This window comes from Labrus bergylta, chromosome 16 (assembly GCF_963930695.1).
Source record: "Labrus bergylta chromosome 16, fLabBer1.1, whole genome shotgun sequence".
Taxonomy (NCBI): domain Eukaryota; kingdom Metazoa; phylum Chordata; class Actinopteri; order Labriformes; family Labridae; genus Labrus; species Labrus bergylta.
In genome coordinates this window covers 18,467,330-18,488,139 of record NC_089210.1, presented here as the reverse complement: position 1 = coordinate 18,488,139, position 20,810 = coordinate 18,467,330, and positions in this window count along the sequence as shown.

Below are 20,810 nucleotides of genomic sequence, written 5' to 3'. Positions count from 1 at the left end.
CCCTGGGTGTCAGTGATCTGAAAATAAAGGTAATAGTTATTTGATACCATTGTAGTTATCTTCTGTCTATTCATAACTAATCATTCTGTCCTTTATTGCAACATTTTCAGGAAGTGAAGGATACAAGCTGGCTCTTTCAGCACAGGGTCATCGAGACCCTACTGAGGAACTTGAGTGCATTCCTTGGAGCCTTGGCAGAGGAGGCAGAGATGAGAAGATGTCCAGTGGCAAAGGGACCCTACACATTCTGTGCTACATACAGATAAAGCGGCAGCAGTTTACCTCCAGGCTGATGTTTTGCCCCACCTCGCATGTCTGTCCAAAATCTTTCAAAAAGCAAATGTCAACTTTTTACAAATCAAGGAGCAGGTAAGCTTAATGTGTTTATTATCTATATTATCATCTATTTATTCAAATCTGTTTGATTTCACACATTGAAATGAGGGTTGTTTGCAGGTCTGACCAATACTTAACAGCATCTTTTCTTTTTTATATATAGGTTCCTGTCACAATTCAGTCTCTGGCTGGACAGACTCCACTCCCTGGATCATGCCTGCCTCGCCTCCATCAGGACCTCGATGATCCCCAAGGACTCGGAGCCAGCACGAGGAGGAGAGGAATAGGAGAGGGCGAGATGTCATGAAGCGCTGAGGGAGGAGCAGTGAGCCAGAACCCAGCGAGAGGTAAATGTCCAATTTTGAAACTATGAATGAGAGAAAATGGAATTTATACTCCTGAATAGACTATGGCCTGGCCCTTAATGACGGAGGTAACAGTGGGTGTAGGCTCTTTCTAAAAATATGTTGATTTATTCATTGTAGGTCATCCACCCTTACATAACTGGCCTGGAAACACACCTGGAGAGGAGGTTTCATGATCTGGACATTCTTGGGGCCTTCAGTATCTTGGGACCCGCACCGCAATCAACCACTCTACAAGATGATACAATCAACATCTCTCATCTGCGGACTCTTGCCAGGAAATGTTGCCCTGAACATGAGAATGAGGTCCTGCAGGAGTGGTCCTCGTTCAAAAATCATGTCCTTCCTGGGGCATTCACGGTGGGTCAATTAAGCTGATTCTGACTACAATCAACTACAGTTCACAATACACACACATAGACTAATGCCTTGGTAAACCAAATGTTGTTTCAAGAACAATAACCAGGAGATCATGAGTCTGCTGGCAAGCGAGTTTGATGAGTGGACCAACCTCTACCCCTGTCTGAGCCTCCTTGCAGGCATTGCACTTGTTTTACCCGTTTCCTGTGTCAATTACAACGTGATTTCTCAACGGTGAACAGGGTAAGAGCATGACCTTGAACAGGACAACAAATAATCATGCATTTTCTTCATATTAGTGCAGTTTGTGGTATTTTCTTTGCTTTATCCTCAGGTGAAAACAGACCTGAAACCAGCTTCAAGGTGAACACCTGGCTGCCTGCCTGAGGATCTCCATAAACGGACCCCATCCTGAGGCCTTCTCATGTAATAGGGCATTGGAATATTTTTTCAGAAAGCCCCATAAAATAAAATGTTCAAACACATCTTGCAAACTTTGCAACAAGTAGGCTGTGGAGCAGTCAAATGAGCGCTCTGTATATAATTTGAAAGTAAGGCACAACTGGCTTTCTGTCAGGCTGTCACAGTCTGTAGTAAGATGCCAAAGGGGAAACATGTTATGCTATTATTTGGATTTATTATTTATATTTATTTATGTTATATTTGAATAAACAAATCTAATACCCCGATCTTATGTACATTCTATTATTATTATTATTATTGTTATGTATGCACTCGGAAACACTGGGCAGGTACTATACTGTACTATATACTATAAAATGAATGTACAACTTCAGGACATAATTCAGTAAACTTACCCATGTCCCTCCGGCTTGTGTCACTCACATGCTCCATCATTTCTACATTTGATTTTATACAGAAAATGATTAAACTGTTTCCCCTGTATTAGAGAAGCCTGCATGTTTTATGACGCTTCCTCTCGTTTCCGTGCAGCAGATTCTTCAGAGGACCCATTCAGCTCCCGTCAGGATGAATCCTCAGAGGGCGTGAGTCACAACTTTGTGGTGGAGGGTCTCCTCCAGGGGACCAGAGATTTAAGCATCACACCCAGAGACAACCGTGTTTAGCAGGAAGGCCCGTTCTTTCATCACAGAGGAGATCCTGGAAGCCCTTCGCAAGGCTGACCGCAAGGGCCGGGACGTGGTGGTGGGCCTGTCCAACGCCTGCTGCAAGTGGGGCTGCAGCAAGAGCGAGATCAGCTCCCTTTGCTGAGAGACCCCCACACCCTTCATGTGAGAGGGAAGACACAGGCAGACGAATATGTGTACAACACACATTTATACATCCGCACTTCTGTTTCACTCTTTATAAATCAATCAAATGTCTTCAGTGAAACCGTTAAACAAAAGTTTAAATTGTTGTTTTATTTTGAGTCTGAATGAATGGAAAGGGCTGCTTGTGTCCATAAAGTTTCTGTGTAATTTCTGCAAAATAAAACTCATTTTTGGCTTTTTACATATCATTCAGTTGTTTTTACCTTCTTATATTTTGCTCGACTGTCTGAAATGTGAGCACTAAGCAACATTTAGCGAAGTTACAGTGGCAAGAAAAAAACTGCGTTTAGGAGTCAGAAACCGCAAGCAGAACCGGACTCATGTTGAACGGACGTCTGCTGAAACTACGCTGGGCTCAAAGGCTTTAAATATTTAGGCTGGGCTTGTAAACTGGGATAGAGGGAGATGTAGAAAGAAAGAGATGGATAGAAACAAACAGAGCATCAACAACAACAATGAATACAACAGACGTGACTCTCAAGATTATGTATGTTATTAATCTTGTGTTTGTATAATTCCTTATACACACCAGTAGTTTGCGTGATAGAAATTCATACCACCACTATTTTACTGACAGTGCTTTGTGTTGTTGTTGTTGTTGTTAAGGCTATTCTAAGTTTCATGGTAAGTAAAAGTACTTCATAGTACCTGTGCATGTAGTCTAAGAAGTACTAAGTCCAACCATATCAGAATCATTGTGTACTTATGGAGGAAAATGTTTTTACAAGACATCAAAGTCAGAAAAAAAGGCTCATTATAGTGATTTATAAGGGACTTTGACAGTGGATTTCTCAGAAAGCACACAGTAAAAGTACTTCATAGTACCTGTGCAATATCAGAATCACTGTTTACTTAGGTAAGAAAATATATATAATTATTGTTTTCTCCAAAAAAACTGTTTTGTTTTGTTTTTTAATTGTGAACACCTTATTTTGAAAAACGGAAGTTACCGCAGACTCGCAGTATTATTCTCACACTAACTTCCCCGACCTCCGAAGCTATTCCCTGAACAGTATTGTGTTTACTCCCGTTTCATACACGTGTATCTCATAGTCAGTTTTATGGTAAGACCTAGACATTTAGCACTTGACTTCATCGCTCTCTCTGTCTGTTCCTCCTGCTCGCTCTGGAGTCCGGAGCATTTACCATAAAGATCAGAATACGTGGGCACTTGAAATTTAGGGGCGGCTCACTTCACCATGTAAACTCGAGGAGCGGCTGTCTCCTTGTTTGACATTTTATAAATATGACCACTGATGACTGACTTGTGCTCTTAACTTCTGTAGTTTCTAATACCATACGAACCTGGAAGTGTTTTACAACTTGACAAAGTCAGCTGGTTTAGGTATCATAATATTTTGTTGTAAATCCCCTCGCATAGTTTCGCGCACCTCGCCGTACTTCCGGTGCCAAACTGCGCAGGCGCGTACGATCGCTAACATACGTCATCATTGTGTCAACAGGGTTGAGTAGACGCTTTGATGTGTGACGTAACAATCCATAACTCGCTTATAATTAGATTTAGGATTTTCAGATCAAGATTGTGAACAGACAGTCAAATTTATCAGAATAATTATATCCCTTTAACTGAACCCAGAGAAGTTCATCAAAGCGAACAGTCATGAAATCAAACAAAAAGAAAGGAAGGAAGGGGAAAACTTCAAAAAGCTCTCAACAGAAAAAGTCTAATCTCAAACAAAGCACAATGGATCCATCTAACATGGAAAAGGAAGCAGCATCTTTAGCTCCTAGAGACAATTCCTCTACCCAGACTGATGCTCCTGTCCAAGACAAGACCAAGGATATGTGCAGAGAATCTGAAGAGAAGAATGACAAAAATGATATGGTGAAAGAAGAAGAGGAAGCATTAATTACCCCAGAAGAATATACCGAATGGCTAATCCAGGATGCAATGAAGACGGCCTTCGAAGGCCTCCAAGAGATAAAAGAGAAAGAAGCCATGTGGGAAGCCGAAGGCATAGACTATGAAGAATACTGCCGGAGGTTGGATGAGTATTATGATGAGTATTATTCAGCCCGTGAGATGGAAGCTGAAAATCTAACAAAGTGTAAGGCTAGGTTTCTTATTTGGAGGAAAAATAAATCAGAGAAAGAGAAAGTTCCTGCAACTTCGTCCTCCACCGATTCAATTGTGAAGCCTGAGGTCATGGTGGAAGAACATGTTAGAAATAACACACCACCTTCTGCAGAGGTTAGAGAGATGAGATCTAGCTCTCCCCCCTCAAGGAGCCACAGAAATGCAGATATCAAAAGTGAAGTCCCAGAGAAGTAAAAGTGTCTTCATCAAAAATCTTCATCAAACAGAAAAAGAATAAGCCCCCCCCTCTATACCTCACCAACCATTCATTTTCTCCCCTTTTATCTCCCCCTTTAGCTCCACCCCCTCCCCAAACCTTTCACTTTATCACCTTATTCCCTCAGTTCTATAAAAACTGAAGCTGATAAAGTTGATTGTTGAAATTATAAATAGTGCACAACAACTGCACAATTTGTTGAAAAGTAATCAATATTAGACCCTAGCTTTCCCTTTTCTGCCTTTTAATCCTTGTCTCTCTTATTTAGGTTTACTCCGGGTGCTCCGGTTCCCCTAACACGAATTCTTAATTCGACTATAAAAAAAAATCCAATTTGAAAAAGAATAAATAAAGTAATTGACTTGAACCAGAAAATGACATGGAAAAAGTGATTATTTGCAAGTTATCTTAGGTTGACTGTTTTTTCAGAGTTGATCTATGCCACCCACCATTCTGATGTAGGCTACTACACAATGTCTTCTGTTTCTGTCAAAAGAAATCAAAACATTTTGACATTTTTGGGGCACTGGTGGGGCAGTGGTTAGTGCGCACGCCCCATGTATGGAGGCTGTCGTCTCAAGCAGGCGGGCCGCTTCCCGCCTGTGGCTTCTTTCCCGCATGTCGTTCCCCACTCTCTCTCCCTGATTTCCGACTCTATCCACTGTCCTATCTATCCATTAAAGGCACAAAAAGCCCAAAAATAAATCTTTAAAACAAAACATTTTGACATTTTTGTTGCCTACATAGTAAATCTGTTAAGGTAAGATCTGGAGAAAACAAATGTAACTCTTCAAGATCGTGTTTTCTGGTGAGTAAAAAAAAAAGTGTGCTCAAACAGACCGTTTGGAGACTTTCCCTTCATGAAATCACAAAGGGCAGTAACCCCTCCCCCAGGTGGGTGACACTCCCACAGCTAGGTGAGAAAGCCTGAGCCACCCAAGCCTGTAGCAATCTGTAGCATATTAGTTTAAAAAAAAAGTCTTCCTGGCAGAATGTACACCCCTGTATTCTTGACTGCACTCACAGATCATGAGTAACCGTAGTAGTTTTTGAGAAAAATAAATGTAAATTCTGCTCAAATTGCATTGAGATGCTTTGATATTTTAGTCATATTGATTATTTTATTTTGAAGAAATCTCTGACAGATATTTCAATGGATTCTTGTGCCTCATGTCCCTGGCTGTCATCCTGAGAATTTTCAGCAGATTTTACTCATATGCTGATAATTCTCAGGATAACATCCAGGGACATGAAGAGAAAGAATCCATTGAAAGATCTTTGTCACCTCTTTTTCAAAATGAAATAATCTAAATGAGTAAAATATCAAAGCATCTCAATGCAATTTGAGCAGAATTTCCCTTCATTTTTCTCAAAAACTATACAGTCAAATCTGCTGCTAATTCTCAGGAAACAGCCAGGGACATGAGGAACAAGAACCCATTGAAAGATCTTTGTCACCTGTCATAGATTTTTCAAAATAAAATAATCAATATGACTAAAATATCAAAGCGTCTCAATGCAATTTGAGCAGAATTAAACTTAATCTTTCTCAAAAACTTTTCAGTTAAAGCATCTTAAAATGTAGAGAACTCATACAATTTTTAAATACATTTTTATATTATTTTACACGTCTTATTTAATAACAATTTCTCAAAATACGCGGCCGCATTTCTCATTTTTGGGTGCTACGAGCACCCGTACTGTAATTCCTTGTTTAGACACTTTTTAAGCACCGGCTGGCTTGACCGGGTTTTGCAAAAGACGGCTCACTTGACCACGGTAAAAGAAGGAATGCGGCCGTGCAAAAGATACCGTCAATAATAACGGCTGACAGAAAAAAAAACACTATGTTAAGACAAGAAACTTTCACTGGATTCTTATTCCTCGTGTCCCTGGCTGTAGTCCTGAGAATTTTCAGCAGATCTTACTGTATAGTTTCTGACATAATTAAAGGTAAAGTCTGCTCAAATTGCATGAGTGATATCTCGAGGTGAAATATTTGACAAATATTTCAATTACAAAAAAGAAGAATAAACATCATTATATGAAGAGAAATCCATAGATTACACTTTCATAGTGCAGCAGGATCTGTTTACACCTTCATAAGTATTCAAATAAATGTAATTCAGTAGGCCTAGATGTTTTTTAATAAAATGCAAGATCTTTTAACCGTCCTGAACTGTGTTAATAGATTGTAGTTCTGTAGTCATCCAGTAGAGTTTAGTGTTGGACTGAGTCCAAACACATGACCGTCTTTATACCTCCAAACCCTTTTCTTTATATAACTAACTTTGTGGTTAACTCCGTTTACTTTACCATTTGTAGTCTTTTAATGTCCGAATGTCGTTGGAAGTTATTTTCCATGTTTAATAATCATGAAGTGGCTCTTACAGACATGTCTTCTTCATGATACCTTGCATGGTGATACATTTATTTGGAGATGCAGAGTGAAATCCAAAGTGGTAAAAAGCTTCTGTATTTCAAATAAATCCCAAAATATGTAAAAGTAGTATAATAGTTCAAACTCAGAGACTTGTAGGTAAAAGACAAATCTACATAGCAAGTTATTTGTTTGTTTTTGTATTATTTATATATTTGTTTATTCATTCATCAGCTGGGATTAATATTGATTTCTAATTCATTGAATCCATTTTTTCACTGTATCTTGCATTATTTGATTTACTATTTCTGTCTACTTTTTTTCCATAAGTGGGTGTTTTACTTTATGTTCAACTTATTGTTACTGAACAGAAACTGTCTACCTTTTCTGCCCTGATGGTCGTGGCTTTTAACCTCCATCAAACATGAAATAAAGCCTGCAGACATACCCATGTTGCACGTGTCTGCAGGTCTTCTCTCAGCTCACAATGAGCCGGTACATCAGCTCAGTGGTTTCTTGTTGAGTGTTGGCTGGCAGGCAGGCAGGCAGGCAGGCAGGCAGGCAGGCAGGCAGGCAGGCAGGCAGGCAGGCAGGCAGGCAGGCAGGCAGGCAGGCAGGCAGGCAGGCAGGCAGGCAGGCAGGCAGGCAGGCAGGCAGAAAGACGGGGTGATTGATGAGATCCCAGCTGGAGAGTTGTCACTTAATGTGGTAAAGTATATAAATAAATGCTCATTTAGTTATATTAGAAATGTGAGTGGGCTTAGATGTTACACCCCTGTACAGCGTACTGTAAGGGGAGAAATAAAGAAGAAACAAACACCTTGTTGCTGGCTTTCATTCAATGGTGTAATGAATGACGCTCAGACAACACGCTCCCCCTGCTGGCGCAAAACCGGAAGTGTAAAACAATAACAAAAGCTTAAGACCAAACCAATCAATTACCAATATGCTTTTAAACTTAACCTTAGCAGCATGAATTAACATTAAATTATAACTAGTTTTTTTAGCATTTTTAAAGGATATACAACATTTTAGAAAGACACTAGTTTTAACATGTATTATTAATTTAACTTAGTGCACAATCTTATATCCATTACACTAGCTGGCAGTTATTTGCTTGATTTGTAGTTATATGAGCATGAGTTATTATTCCGCTTGCTGCTTTCACTTATTACTTGTCTCTCCATATTAAGTCCGAATTATTTTGCCACTGTTACTTTGTCATAACCAGAGCTTGAAACTAACTTTTGTCAGGAAGCTGGGTTCAGAGTTTCAGCAGTTGATATTATTTTATTTGCAGTCTAAACCTGGTTGAGCTGCCTACATGTCAGGTGAAACTTACACACTTCTTAACCACAGCCAACATTTGGCTGAGAGCAGGTGAATTTCAAGACCCATTCAAAACATTAGAACACCTACATTGATTGAGCAAGTATGTATTATTATGTCTTTTTGTAATTTCTGGGTCATGCTCCCATCAGCTCCCATCAGCCATCAGAATTCAGAGGTTAAAGTCACATAGGCCTTACCAAAGTTTTAATAATGTCAACATATGTTTTTGTGTACATTGTGACGGCCCCTGCTTGTATTTTTATAAGCTGGTGTCTATGTACTAATGTGCCTGTGTTTTCCTCGAGATGCCAAAGGAGATGGTCTGCATCCACTTCAGTTGGAGCACCTGGGTCTGTTGCCCAGCCGCAGCTTTCTGCAATCTTGCTCTTTTTTTGCCCTGCCAGACCAGTGCCTGCACCTTTCGTTTCATGAAGCACTTTGTGTAAGTGCACTCTTCAATACCTTCCACCACACTATGTTTTCACACACACCCACACGCAAGTCTGTGCGTTAAGATAACTGATTGTAGATTCATATTTTCTGTGTCTGTTTCACAGCAAATCAGTGGTACAGCATTTTCCTAAACACATGAAAAATCCTTGAGCAGATGTTGACCAGCTTGAAAACGTGAAAAAAAAAAAAACAATATTGAAGAGTTCCAAAGAGTTCATCAAGCATAATCAAAGCTCAAACGCTCACTTTTTAATGAAAACGATCCATCAGCGTGATCGTAGTAGATTTGAATGCCATCTACACTACTTCAAACAATATTTTTTTATTAAATCACACTCATGATTGATGTGGATAAATACGAGAGGAGGGTGAGCAGAGCAATATTCCCCGACGTGACAACCATGTCACTTTACTTATAATAACTTTTTATTAATCTTAACCTTTAATAATTAATTAGTCAATGATTAAAACTGTAGGCTATGTGTTGCTACTTTGAGAGACCAAGTACATTGTCCATGAAGACAATTCAAAAGATGTCCCATTTGCACTGGGAGCTGCAGCATTACTACAGCAGTTGTTGGGACACCCCCACATGTAAAGCGGTCAATCAAAACTCACAACAGTGACAGTTCGCCTGAATGATGCAGACGCACAGTGACGGCCCGAATAAGGCTGCTCAAAAGTGGTGCAAGTTAACAAACAAATGAGAAGAAGTTTTGATGCTAACTTTAAGATGCTGGTGATAAAACTAGCAGAGTCGACAATCAACTGCCAAGCAGCGAAGAAATATGGTGACGCAGAATGCAATGTACAGATATGGCGAACCCAAAAACACCGTCTTAAAAATGCTGACAGTCAAAGAAAAGCTTTCCGTGGTTCTGTGGTAATTATTGTCCATTAATGCATAAAAATAAAATAAAATATTTTTCTGCGTTTATCTTATAATTGCAGGACAATCTGCCAAGTATGGGGGCAAACGGTATGTATTTGAATTAAACAATGATAAAAAATTAATTTGTGTTTGAAAATCTTTTGTCTTGTGACCAAGGATTGGGAAAAAAATGGATGCGCTTGCAAAAATAACCAAAACACAGGATGTTGGTTTGTGAAGGAAGAGCGTGATAAAGCGCCTTTACTGGTCGGAATCAACTTTAGCATTAGGGGAGGAGGTTGTGGCCAGGTGGAGTTCCGTAGCCAACCACATCCAAAATGTCCACACGACACGATATATTGTTTCATCGTCATCATGATGTGCGCATGCGCAATAGTCACATCGCAGGACATGCATCTACAAAAGAAGTATGTCTGGAATAAGATAATTTACTCTTTATTTGGGTAATTGCAGGGGTCTGCAAAAGAGACATTTTTGCCAGTAGCTCCACCCAAAAAAATCTGTCTGGAGCCGCAAAATATAGGCTAGGCTATTTGAACCTTTCAGTGACGTTTATACAGCCTGTCTATGTAATGGATATAAGATTGTGCACTAAGTTAAATTAATAATACATGTTAAAACTAGTGTCTTTCTAAAATGTTGTATATCCTTTAAAAATGCTAAAAAGCTAGTTATAATTTAATGTTAATTCATGCTGCTAAGGTTAAGTTTAAAAGCATATCGGTAATTGATTGGTTTGGTCTTAAGCTTTTGTTATTGTTTTACACTTCCGGTTTTACGCCAGCAGGGGGAGCGTGTTGTCTGAGCGTCATTCATTACACCATTGAATGAAAGCCAGCAACAAGGTGTTTGTTTCTTTCTTCTTTATTTCTCCCCTTACAGGTAAGAATACTGGTTAAAAGTGAATAAAACCAAGTATAAATGTGTTGTAAGTTTCCGGGAACAAGTTAGTGATATGTTTTCTGTATACAAAGTAATTTCAGTATGTTTATGAAGCAGTTTAAGCATGAATGTGTTTGCCGTGATGCGTGCATGCTAGCTTGAATCACACAGACAGAGAGCAATAGAGACACGTGTAGTGCGTCTACTGAGAGTGTGTTATTTAAGTTGTATCGGTCAGTTGAACAATTACAGTTACATGGTACAGTTTAAAGAAATATCACTCTGCAAGTGTGTATGTGTATAACTACTAAAGCAACTAAGAAAGAGTTAAATGTGTTTACATCAAACAAGCAGTAGATTATACAATATTGAGAAATACTAGCCTGTTATATGACAGATGTAAAGGTATTAAACAGTGCATGTATGTTCATCTAAGTGTATAATATTGTACAATGATAATATGATGTGTTATTGCATATTATTCATTACACCATTGAATGAAAGCCAGCAACAACGTGTTTGTTTCTTTCTTCTTTATTTCTCCCCTTACAGTACGCTGTACAGGGGTGTAACATTTGGAGGCACCGCTGGGATTGTGTGTTGCCTGGGCCAGTGTCTACTCGAGATTGATGTCCCAGAGCATCGTACAGCCCTTTTACATCTACCAGACATCGAGAGCAGGAGGTGAACCGGCTGCAGTGGTATCCCGACACCTGAGAAAAGTGTGCATGCAATCTGAGGTATCACGACATACTAGGAGGGCAACTACCACTCCTCAAAGGTCAAAGGCACTACTTAACCCAGACACCTAAGCTCTTCTGTTGAAAGATGGATTCATCAGAGTTAGAGAAGTTACAGCTTGAAATAATAGGAGGATTGTGTGCGCTGTCCAGAGCCATTTTGGTGGAATTACGTGACAATCTCTTCATCGCAGGCCCAGAATTTGAGCATGTCACTGGCAAGGGTCGTGCAGCACTCATCACACTCATTTCAAACCACATCCAGAGAGCGGAGTTAGAGAAACTGGAGGACAAAGGTATGTCTGACTTACTCCATCTACAAGACACAATTTCTGAGCTCCAGGTAGCTGAAAAGAAAGATAAATCAGGACAGATAAATGCCCAAGGAACACAATTAACAGAGCAACAAAGAGAACGAAATCAAGAAGAGGAAAGGCTAGTGAAAGAAATTGAGGCTCTGCAGCTTCAGTTGACGACAACACAGGGGCACGGGAAAACAGATGATCAAGAAAATATAGATATCAACAACAAGGCTTCTAGCAGAACATCTACACAGAGCGCATCTCACTGTCATCCACCTTGGCATAAAGACTTTAAAATATCTGGTTAAATTGGTGAGCCTGGACAGAAGGAGAGACTCACTTTTTCAAGTTTAGCTCGACAAATCGAACATGGCCTGAGCAAAGGAGTTCCAGAATCTGAGATTGTGGATGCCGTGATAAAAGCAATCTCCCCTGGCATGCAAATTCGTAGCTACCTAGAGGGAAAAGCTAACTTGACCGTACCCACATTAAGACGGATACTTCGTTCTCATTACCAGGAAAAGAGTGCAACCGAACTCTACAAACAGCTGACCTCAGAAGTTCAAGGCATCAAAGAAACTCCGCAGAACTTCCTCATTCGTGCTTTTGACCTCAGACAAAAGATTTTGTTTGCCTCACAAGAAGCAGAGTCAGGCCTCAAATATGACCCAGGTTTAGTACAGAACATGTTTCTTCACACTGTGTTAACTGGGCTACAAAATGATAACATAAAACGTGACCTTCGACCATACCTTGAACAAACTGACATCTCTGATGAACTGTTACTTGAGCGAATGAACACAGCATGTGCTTATGAGACGGAGAGCCAAAATAAAAGGAAGCTGTTGGGACAACAACGTCCTATAAATATTCACTCAGCCCAGTCCAACACTGCTCCTGTTGAAAAGAATGAAAAACCATCAACTCAACAGAACTCAGGTAAAATTCCCTCAACTGTATTGACTCAGCTTGAAGAAATGAGGTCTGAAATGACTTTGCTGAAAGATCTTAAAGTCGAAGTATCCCAGATAAGAGAGTCTATGCAGCAGCCCCAGTACATGTATAGAGATCAGCAGCCTCAAACAAGAGGATTGGATGGCACATCAGCTCAGCAGTTCCCAGGTCATCAGATGCAAGAATTGCCCCAGAGATACTGGTACACGCCTGGCCCCGGACAGAGAGGTGAGACTGCACAGTATCAGCAAAAGTTTGCCCCACAGCGCAGCTTCCCACCACAAAATCAGAGACGTATGAGGAGATGTTTTAGCTGTCAACAGCGGGGAGCTGAGGACTACTGTACACACTGTTTCAGGTGCGGCAGCAGTGAGCATTTCCTGGCTGGTTGTCGAGCTAGAGGACAAAGACATGTTGGAGGTGACCCTTTAAACGGGGAAAGGTCGCTCGCGCGGGACAGGGAGTGACCAGTCATACAGAGAGGTCCCAGCACTGTGCTCACTGTGGGAAAGAAGGTGAAGAGATGAGACTGAAGCAATGTGCATCATGTAAAAATGAACTCTACTGTTCTAAGTCATGTCAAGTTAATGGTTGGGCTGTGCACCAAGAAAAATGTGTGCCATTTTCATGTATGACTGTGAACACTCACTCAAAAGGAAGAAAACAAGCAAAAGTGGCTCCTCTGGTAGGAAAAAAATATGTGATCGACTGTTACATTCAACATGAAAGAGTTCAAGCTTTGTGGGACTCAGGTTCCCAAGTAACAATAATGGATGAACAATGGAAACAAGAACACGTACCAGACTTGAGACTGAGAGACATTTCTGAAATTCTGGACAGTGCAGATACTCTTGACATTGTGGCAGCAAATGGTGAGAATATACCATATGCAGGCTGGGTGAAGATTACTTTCAGACTAGCTCCAGGAGAAGCAGTCACCACAGAAGTTATAGTTCCAACACTTGTGATGAAAGGTAACAATCTGTTTCGTCCCATAATTGGCTCTAATGTTATCGATCTCATTATAAACAGTGAATCAAAACAGTCCAGCTCTAACAACAGAGAACGCCTCAGTCACGCAGTGAGGGCAGCATTCCCTGATCTCAAGCCAAACCAAGCAGAAGCCTTTGTACAGCAAGTAAGTGTTGAGCAAAATCATGAATATGTTGTGAAGACAAAAAAAGACAGGATCAACATACCAAAACACATGTCTGTCAAAGTTGAGTGCCATGTAAATGTGTCTGCACCAGATGAAGATACAACACTTATCTTTGAGCCAGATGTGAACCCACGCTGGGCTGAGGGACTTCAATTCTGTGACACGCTTGTAAAAGTGGGAAAAGGTAATAAACCATCTATTACTGTTAGTGTACAGAATCCTACAGACCATGACATAGTGCTGGCAGGAAGGACTGTGATTGGGACTGTGCAGCAGATTCAGGCAGTTTATCCAGCTTCCATGCTAGAGGGTTGCCGCCCTCCACCTCCAGCAACTATGAATCACATCAGAGTTGAAAAGAAACACAGTAATGACAATTTATGGGACCCACCTGTGAATCTGAGCCACCTCAGCGAACCCGAGAAGGAGATAGCTCACCAGATGTTGAGAGAGGAGTCGGCTTCATTCTCAAAAACAGATGATGATATCGGCTGCATAGAGAAACTGCAACTCAGCATATCTCTGAAAGACACTGAACCTGTCGCAAAAACATACCTCTCTGTACCTAAGCCACTTTACAGAGAGATGAAAGATTACTTGCATGACCTCATCGCACAAGGCTGGGTGGAGAAGTCAAACTCACCGTATGCATCACCAGTGGTTTGTGTACGAAAAAAAGATGGAACTCTGCGGCTGTGTATTGACTTCCGTGAAGTGAACAAGAAAACCCTTCCTGATCGCCAACCGATTCCCAGAGTGCAAGACATCATGGATGGCCTAGGTGGAAATTCCTGGTTCTCTCTCTTAGATCAAGGTAAAGCTTACCATCAGGGCTTCATGGCTAAAGAAAGCAGACCTATGACAGCTTTTGTGACACCTTGGGGTCTTTATGAATGGATTCGAATACCCTTTGGTTTGATGAATGCCCCAGCTGCCTTCCAGCGATGTATGGAAGAATGTTTGGAAGGGCTGCGTGATGAGATCTTCATACCATACCTGGATGACACGCTTGTCTTTAGCAAATCATTTGAGGACCATGTTGAGGATGTGAGAACAGTGTTACAGCGACTACGTCAGCATGGGATAAAGTTGAAACCAAGTAAGTGTGAAGTCTTCAAGCGTGAGGTTCGTTATTTAGGACGTATATCTGCAGAGGGCAGCAAAATGGACCCTGCTGATACGCTTGCTGTCAGAGCTTTAAAGGAGAAGAAACCAAAGACTGTGGGAGAGCTGAGAGCTGTCATGGGACTACTGAGCTACAGGGGTGTAACACTAGCAAGCCAAAGACACAATATGAAATGTGCCCTGTCATATAGGTTCACTTTGCTAGTTTTCTGTCTTGTTAATAACGACCCTGGCCTCTTACAAAGTGGTCTTGTATCCTTGTTTTAAGCTTGCCAGTTTGTCATTTTACGACACATAGGCTAACTCAAAGTCTGTCTTCTTGTTTGACATTTTATAAATATGACCACTGATGACTGACTTGTGCTCTTAACTTCTGTAGTTTCTAATACCATACGAACCTGGAAGTGTTTTACAACTTGACAAAGTCAGCTGGTTTAGGTATCATAATATTTTGTTGTAAATCCCCTCGCATAGTTTCGCGCACCTCGCCGTACTTCCGGTGCCAAACTGCGCAGGCGCGTACGATCGCTAACATACGTCATCATTGTGTCAACAGGGTTGAGTAGACACTTTGATGTGTGATGTAACAATCCATAACTCGCTTATAATTAGATTTAGGATTTTCAGATCAAGATTGTGAACAGACAGTCAAATTTATCAGAATAACTATATCCCTTTAACTGAACCCAGAGAAGTCCATCATAGCGAACAGTCATGAAATCAAACAAAAAGAAAGGAAGGAAGGGGAAAACTTTAAAAAGCTCTCAACAGAAAAAGTCTAATCTCAAACAAAGCACAATGGATCCATCTAACATGGAAAAGGAAGCAGCATCTTTATAACGATCAACACAAAGCAGGGGATAATTAATATGGACACAACTTCGTCCCTTTGCAATCATTTGGAAATGGATGATGAAGAGGAACACTTTGCTGAGAAAGTAATGCTACTGAAAAATAGCTTTTGTATTATATTCAAGTCATTCTTTGACAGCCTTACTAAGAGGCAAAAAAATGATTTAAGCAGAGGCATATTGGACATGGAGGGGAAGAAGAAGCTGACCAGCATGTATGCAGATGTGCTGAGATTTTCCGTAGAGACAGTCACTTCATTGTATTTTGATGATATAGTTTGCAACGAGTTGAACTTAGGTTTAGGTCATAGAAGGGCCAGTAAAATCTACAATGAAAAAATGGAACAGAATTTAAAAGGCTCCTTCAGCGAGGCTTTCTGGGAAGTGGTTGGTGCTGACGCATCGATCAGAGTTACTCCCACATTTGCAGAGGCTTTCCTCAATATGTTCACCAATGGCGATGACTCCATTATCTTAAAGGCTATGAAAGATTTAAAACAACCCTTTGTTGTCCATTCTGGTACCTGTGCCAAGTGCCCAAACTGCAGAGCATGCAGAGGGGTGTTCAAAGGTGTCATAAGGACATTGAAAGATGTTCTCAAAAGCCTTTGCAAACAAATTGACACTTCAAGGAGCCACAGAAATGCAGATATCAAAAGTGAAGTCCCAGAGAAGAAGTCAGTCAATTGGCGGAGCAATGAAAAGATCGACACAGAGCAGGGGATAATTAATATGGACACAACTCCGTCCCTTCGCAATCATTTGGAAATGGATGAACTTTATGAGTTTGCTAATACAGAGGAAAGCTTTGTTGAGCAAGAAGCAGAGAAGAAGTCAAAGTGGTGGAGCATCTTCATCAAACAGAAAAAGAATAATGTGCAGCCAACTATTTCTGAAGAACAAGTCAGAGTCAAGTCAAATAGGTGGAGCTGGTTTAAGAAACTGAGGATGAATAAAGTGCAGCAAGTTGGAGTCAAGTCAAATAAGGGCAAGAAGAAGGAGGAGAAAAATACTCCAGAGCGATTCCTCTGTTGCTGTGACTGCGAAGTCTTGGAATAGCCCCCCCTCTATACCTCACCAACCGTTCATTTTCTCCCCTTTTATCTCCCCCTTTAGCTCCACCCCCTCCCCAAACCTTTCACTTTATCACCTTATTCCCTCAGTTCTATAAAAACTGAAGCTGATAAAGTTGATTGTTGAAATTATAAATAGTGCACAACAACTGCACAACTTATTGAAAAGTAATTAATATTAGACCCTAGCTTTCCCTTTTCTACCTTTTAGTCCTTGTCTCTCTTATTTAGGTTTACTCCGGGTGCTCCGGTTCCCCTAACACGAATTCTTAATTCGACTATAAAAAAAAATCCAATTTGAAAAAGAATAAATAAAGTAATTGACTTGAACCAGAAAATGACATGGAAAAAGTGATTATTTGCAAGTTATCTTAGGTTGACTGTTTTTTTCAGAGTTGATCTATGCCACCCACCATTCTGATGTAGGCTACTACACAATGTCTTCTGTTTCTGTCAAAAGAAATCAAAACATTTTAACCCTAACAATATACTGTCTCCCAATTTGGTGTCTTACTACAATTTAACTTTTGTAATGGAACTTTTAATCTTTTCCTGTATATTATATTAATTGAAATGTCTTTGTTGCCATTTAACAGGGGATCCAGCCAGAGTCAGTGGATGAGATGGTGGTTCGGAAACCAAAATTGAAGTTGGTGTCAAATCAGGTGTAAAATCCACCTTGTATGCAGCATATTCAGGTGAGTCAACCATATGAATGTTATTCTAAACATCTAGGATAGGATAGGATAGGATAATACTTTATTGATCCCCAGAGGGGAAATTCGGGCGTTACAGCAGCACAGACAAGAAAGCTCAAATACACATTAAACAGAATAGATGAGATAAATAAAAATAAAAATAAAAAATAAAAACAGGGGGTATATACAGTACAAAAATGAATGTTGAAGTTAACTGGGGGGAATTGAGAATTGAAACAGTATTTGAAGAGAATGACAAGATAAAGTGACAAGTGATGATTAAAGTGACTTGGTATGATAAATAAATGGTATAATATAGTGCAATATGAACAATATAGTGTAATATAATGAAATGTTATATAATATAGACTAGTATAATAATAAATATATAGAATGTACAGTATATATGTATATATATCTATGTATATACGCACACACCTTGAGGATCCTGGGACTGATGTTGTCTGGTCCACTGGCTTTTCTGATGTGGAGTCTGGAGAGTTCTCTTTGTACCTGGCTGGTAGTAAGAGTGAGAGTGGGACAGTGAGCGGGGTGAGGGTGAGGGTGGGCTGTCCTTTGAAGCTGCTGATGAGGAGCTGAGAGAGGGGGGGGAGGTGGTCAGGACCTTGATGGGAGGAAGAGGAAGAGCAGAGTCTCCAGCAGAGGTGTGCAAACAATTGCAGTTGGCAGTTCTATTAAAAACACACAAAATATAACTGATGAATCCTCATATAATCTTGTGTGGTGGGGCCCCTTCCTGACCCGGGTGTGATGTCTGTTGGAGAGAAATTGAAAGACATTTAGCCACAGCTGGGGATCTGTAAGATTCTTCATGGACTTGAGGAACTCACCATGGTGGAGTCCAAATTTGGTCTTGTGCCCTTCGGATCAGTTCTATCATACCAGTGCCCCTTAGAGGCTACTAGGGAAATAATGAAACATCCAAATGCCCCAGAATTCCCTCTGCTGCCTGTTGAAGGCTACAGGTTTCTAGCTGACTTTGAGTTTACTGCTGACTATGAGCAGCATTACCACCTTGAGAGCCTAAAGGTGTCTCACGAACTCTCTGCTGCCATAGAAGCTGAGACCAGGCAACAGTCTGTCAGCCCGCTGTGGGTCTCAGTACGAAAGCCAAGAGTGACTGCCAGCAGGTTCAGGGAGGCATGTCATGTACGTGGTGAGTTCTCAGCAAAAGCCCTGGCAGCGCATATTCTTAAAGGAGCGCCACAGACCCTGGCAATGAAAAGGGGTCTGAAGCAGGAGCCTGACATAATAAAACAGTTTTCTGATTTGTTTAATTTGTCTTCATTGTGCACCCTGATGCACCTCACCTTGGTGTCAGCCCAGATGGCAAAGTTTTTGACCCGACTGAAACTCCACCATTTGGACTGGTGGAAGTGAAATGCTGCAGTACCGATTCTGTTGCTGAGGTTAAGCACCTAACACCAGTCAGAGGTCAGGCCACACTTAAAAAGGGTCATAAATATTACTGGCAGGTTCAGGGCCAACTTGCCATCAGCGGACTGGAGTGGTGTGACTTTGTAACTGACACGCACACACACAGATCTCACAGTTCAGAGGGTCTGGAGGGATGAAGACACCATTCGTTCAATGAGGCAGCAGCTTGACATGTTCTATTACAACATCTATATGGATGTGTTTCTCAAGTCCAAACATTGAGTACTGTATGTGCTATCAATGCAGTTTATGAATTGTTGAGTGAAAAATCATAACCTTGTAAATAAGACTGTTTAATTAATGTTAAATGAAATGTTTACATGTGCCTTTTAATGAATTAAAACTAAAATGTATTTGTGTAACTGACTACAGTTCTGTTTTTTATGCTGCACTAAATAGTTATTCTACTTGACATGCTGTGATCCCATTTTAGATAAAAATGAGGAATATGTGATGTGAGGGTCTGTGTTTACTTCTTTTTTATTCAAATGTTAATCTCTTGACTTTGTAATGTAAATAAGTAACATATCATACACAAAATAATGAACATCACATATATACAATTCATGTGTTAATCTCTTGATTTGTAATGTAAATAACATATAAACAAAATAATATACATTACAGATATACAATTCATGTATACATTACATTTGATTAATTGTCATTAATAACTGGGGAATGTGCTAAATCCAACCAGCTAGACAGGCTTGTCACCTTTGATGTCCAGGGGGCCTTGGTAGTTCGTCAACAGGCAGCAAACTGCCCATAGTTGGTTGATGGAGCCGGCCAAGGAGAGAGGAACAACCCCATCCCAGATATGGTATTCCTTGACACGTCGTATTATCCTCTCCACCAACACTCTCAGGCAGGCAATAGCTTGAGTTTTTCCAGTGTCTGATGTGCTGAGCTGAGGGGCGGTTTTTAGTGGGGGGATGATCAGTGATGCCCCTACCTCTGCCAGCATATCCTCAATTAAAAACCCTTTGTCATTTATTATAAGACATTTGTTTTCTATTGAACCCCGTGAAGTCATGGAGTCTGTGGACAGTGTCAGCTTCACACCAAAAAATTTAAGTATTAGAAAAAATAGTGTCTAAGACTGGCATCTATTATGATGAGCTGCAGCTACCTTGTTCAATATTATTCCTGCAGATGTGGCTAATAACAAAAAAAACACCCTGAACTGTCACATGTAGTTAACTGTACATTTTGTCTTGTCTGAGGCATTAATTGAACACCTTTGTATTTCTCCTATAGACACAGTGTGGATTATTGGTGACTGGTCCGTCGAGGTGCCCAGAGAGCTGCAGAGACAGAGGAAGAAACCTGAGCTTCAACAACATCTGCATTTGTTGGTTCTTCTGGGGTGGATTTCGGTTGCTTCTCTTCAACAGCTCGCTGTGAGGGAGGTCTCCCCCGGATGGCCTGAGTGATGACACCCACAGACTGAGAGCTGAGACGTGTTTTAAGCCTCTTGACAAACCGTTACACCGCGCCCGCCTGTCAAGCTGGTCAGCTACACGCCTTATTGTGAATAACTCTTATCCTTCATCAAATCAAAACTGATGAGTCATCAAAACATTCACCCCCCGTACAGTGTGTGTCGATCGAGACATGAGCTAATCACACCTATTTGTTTGTTTTGTACCAAGCTGTAAACATGTTAATCTCTGCTATAAAAACAGACTTTTTTTAATGTTGTTTTTCAGATTAAATAAATATTTCTATATAAATGCACTCCTTTATGTCTACTTATGAGTATACATTTCAGATTTGAAATGACAAGACTAAAATGTGCATTAATGCTCAACTCAATAGCTTAGGGAAGGAAGTCTAC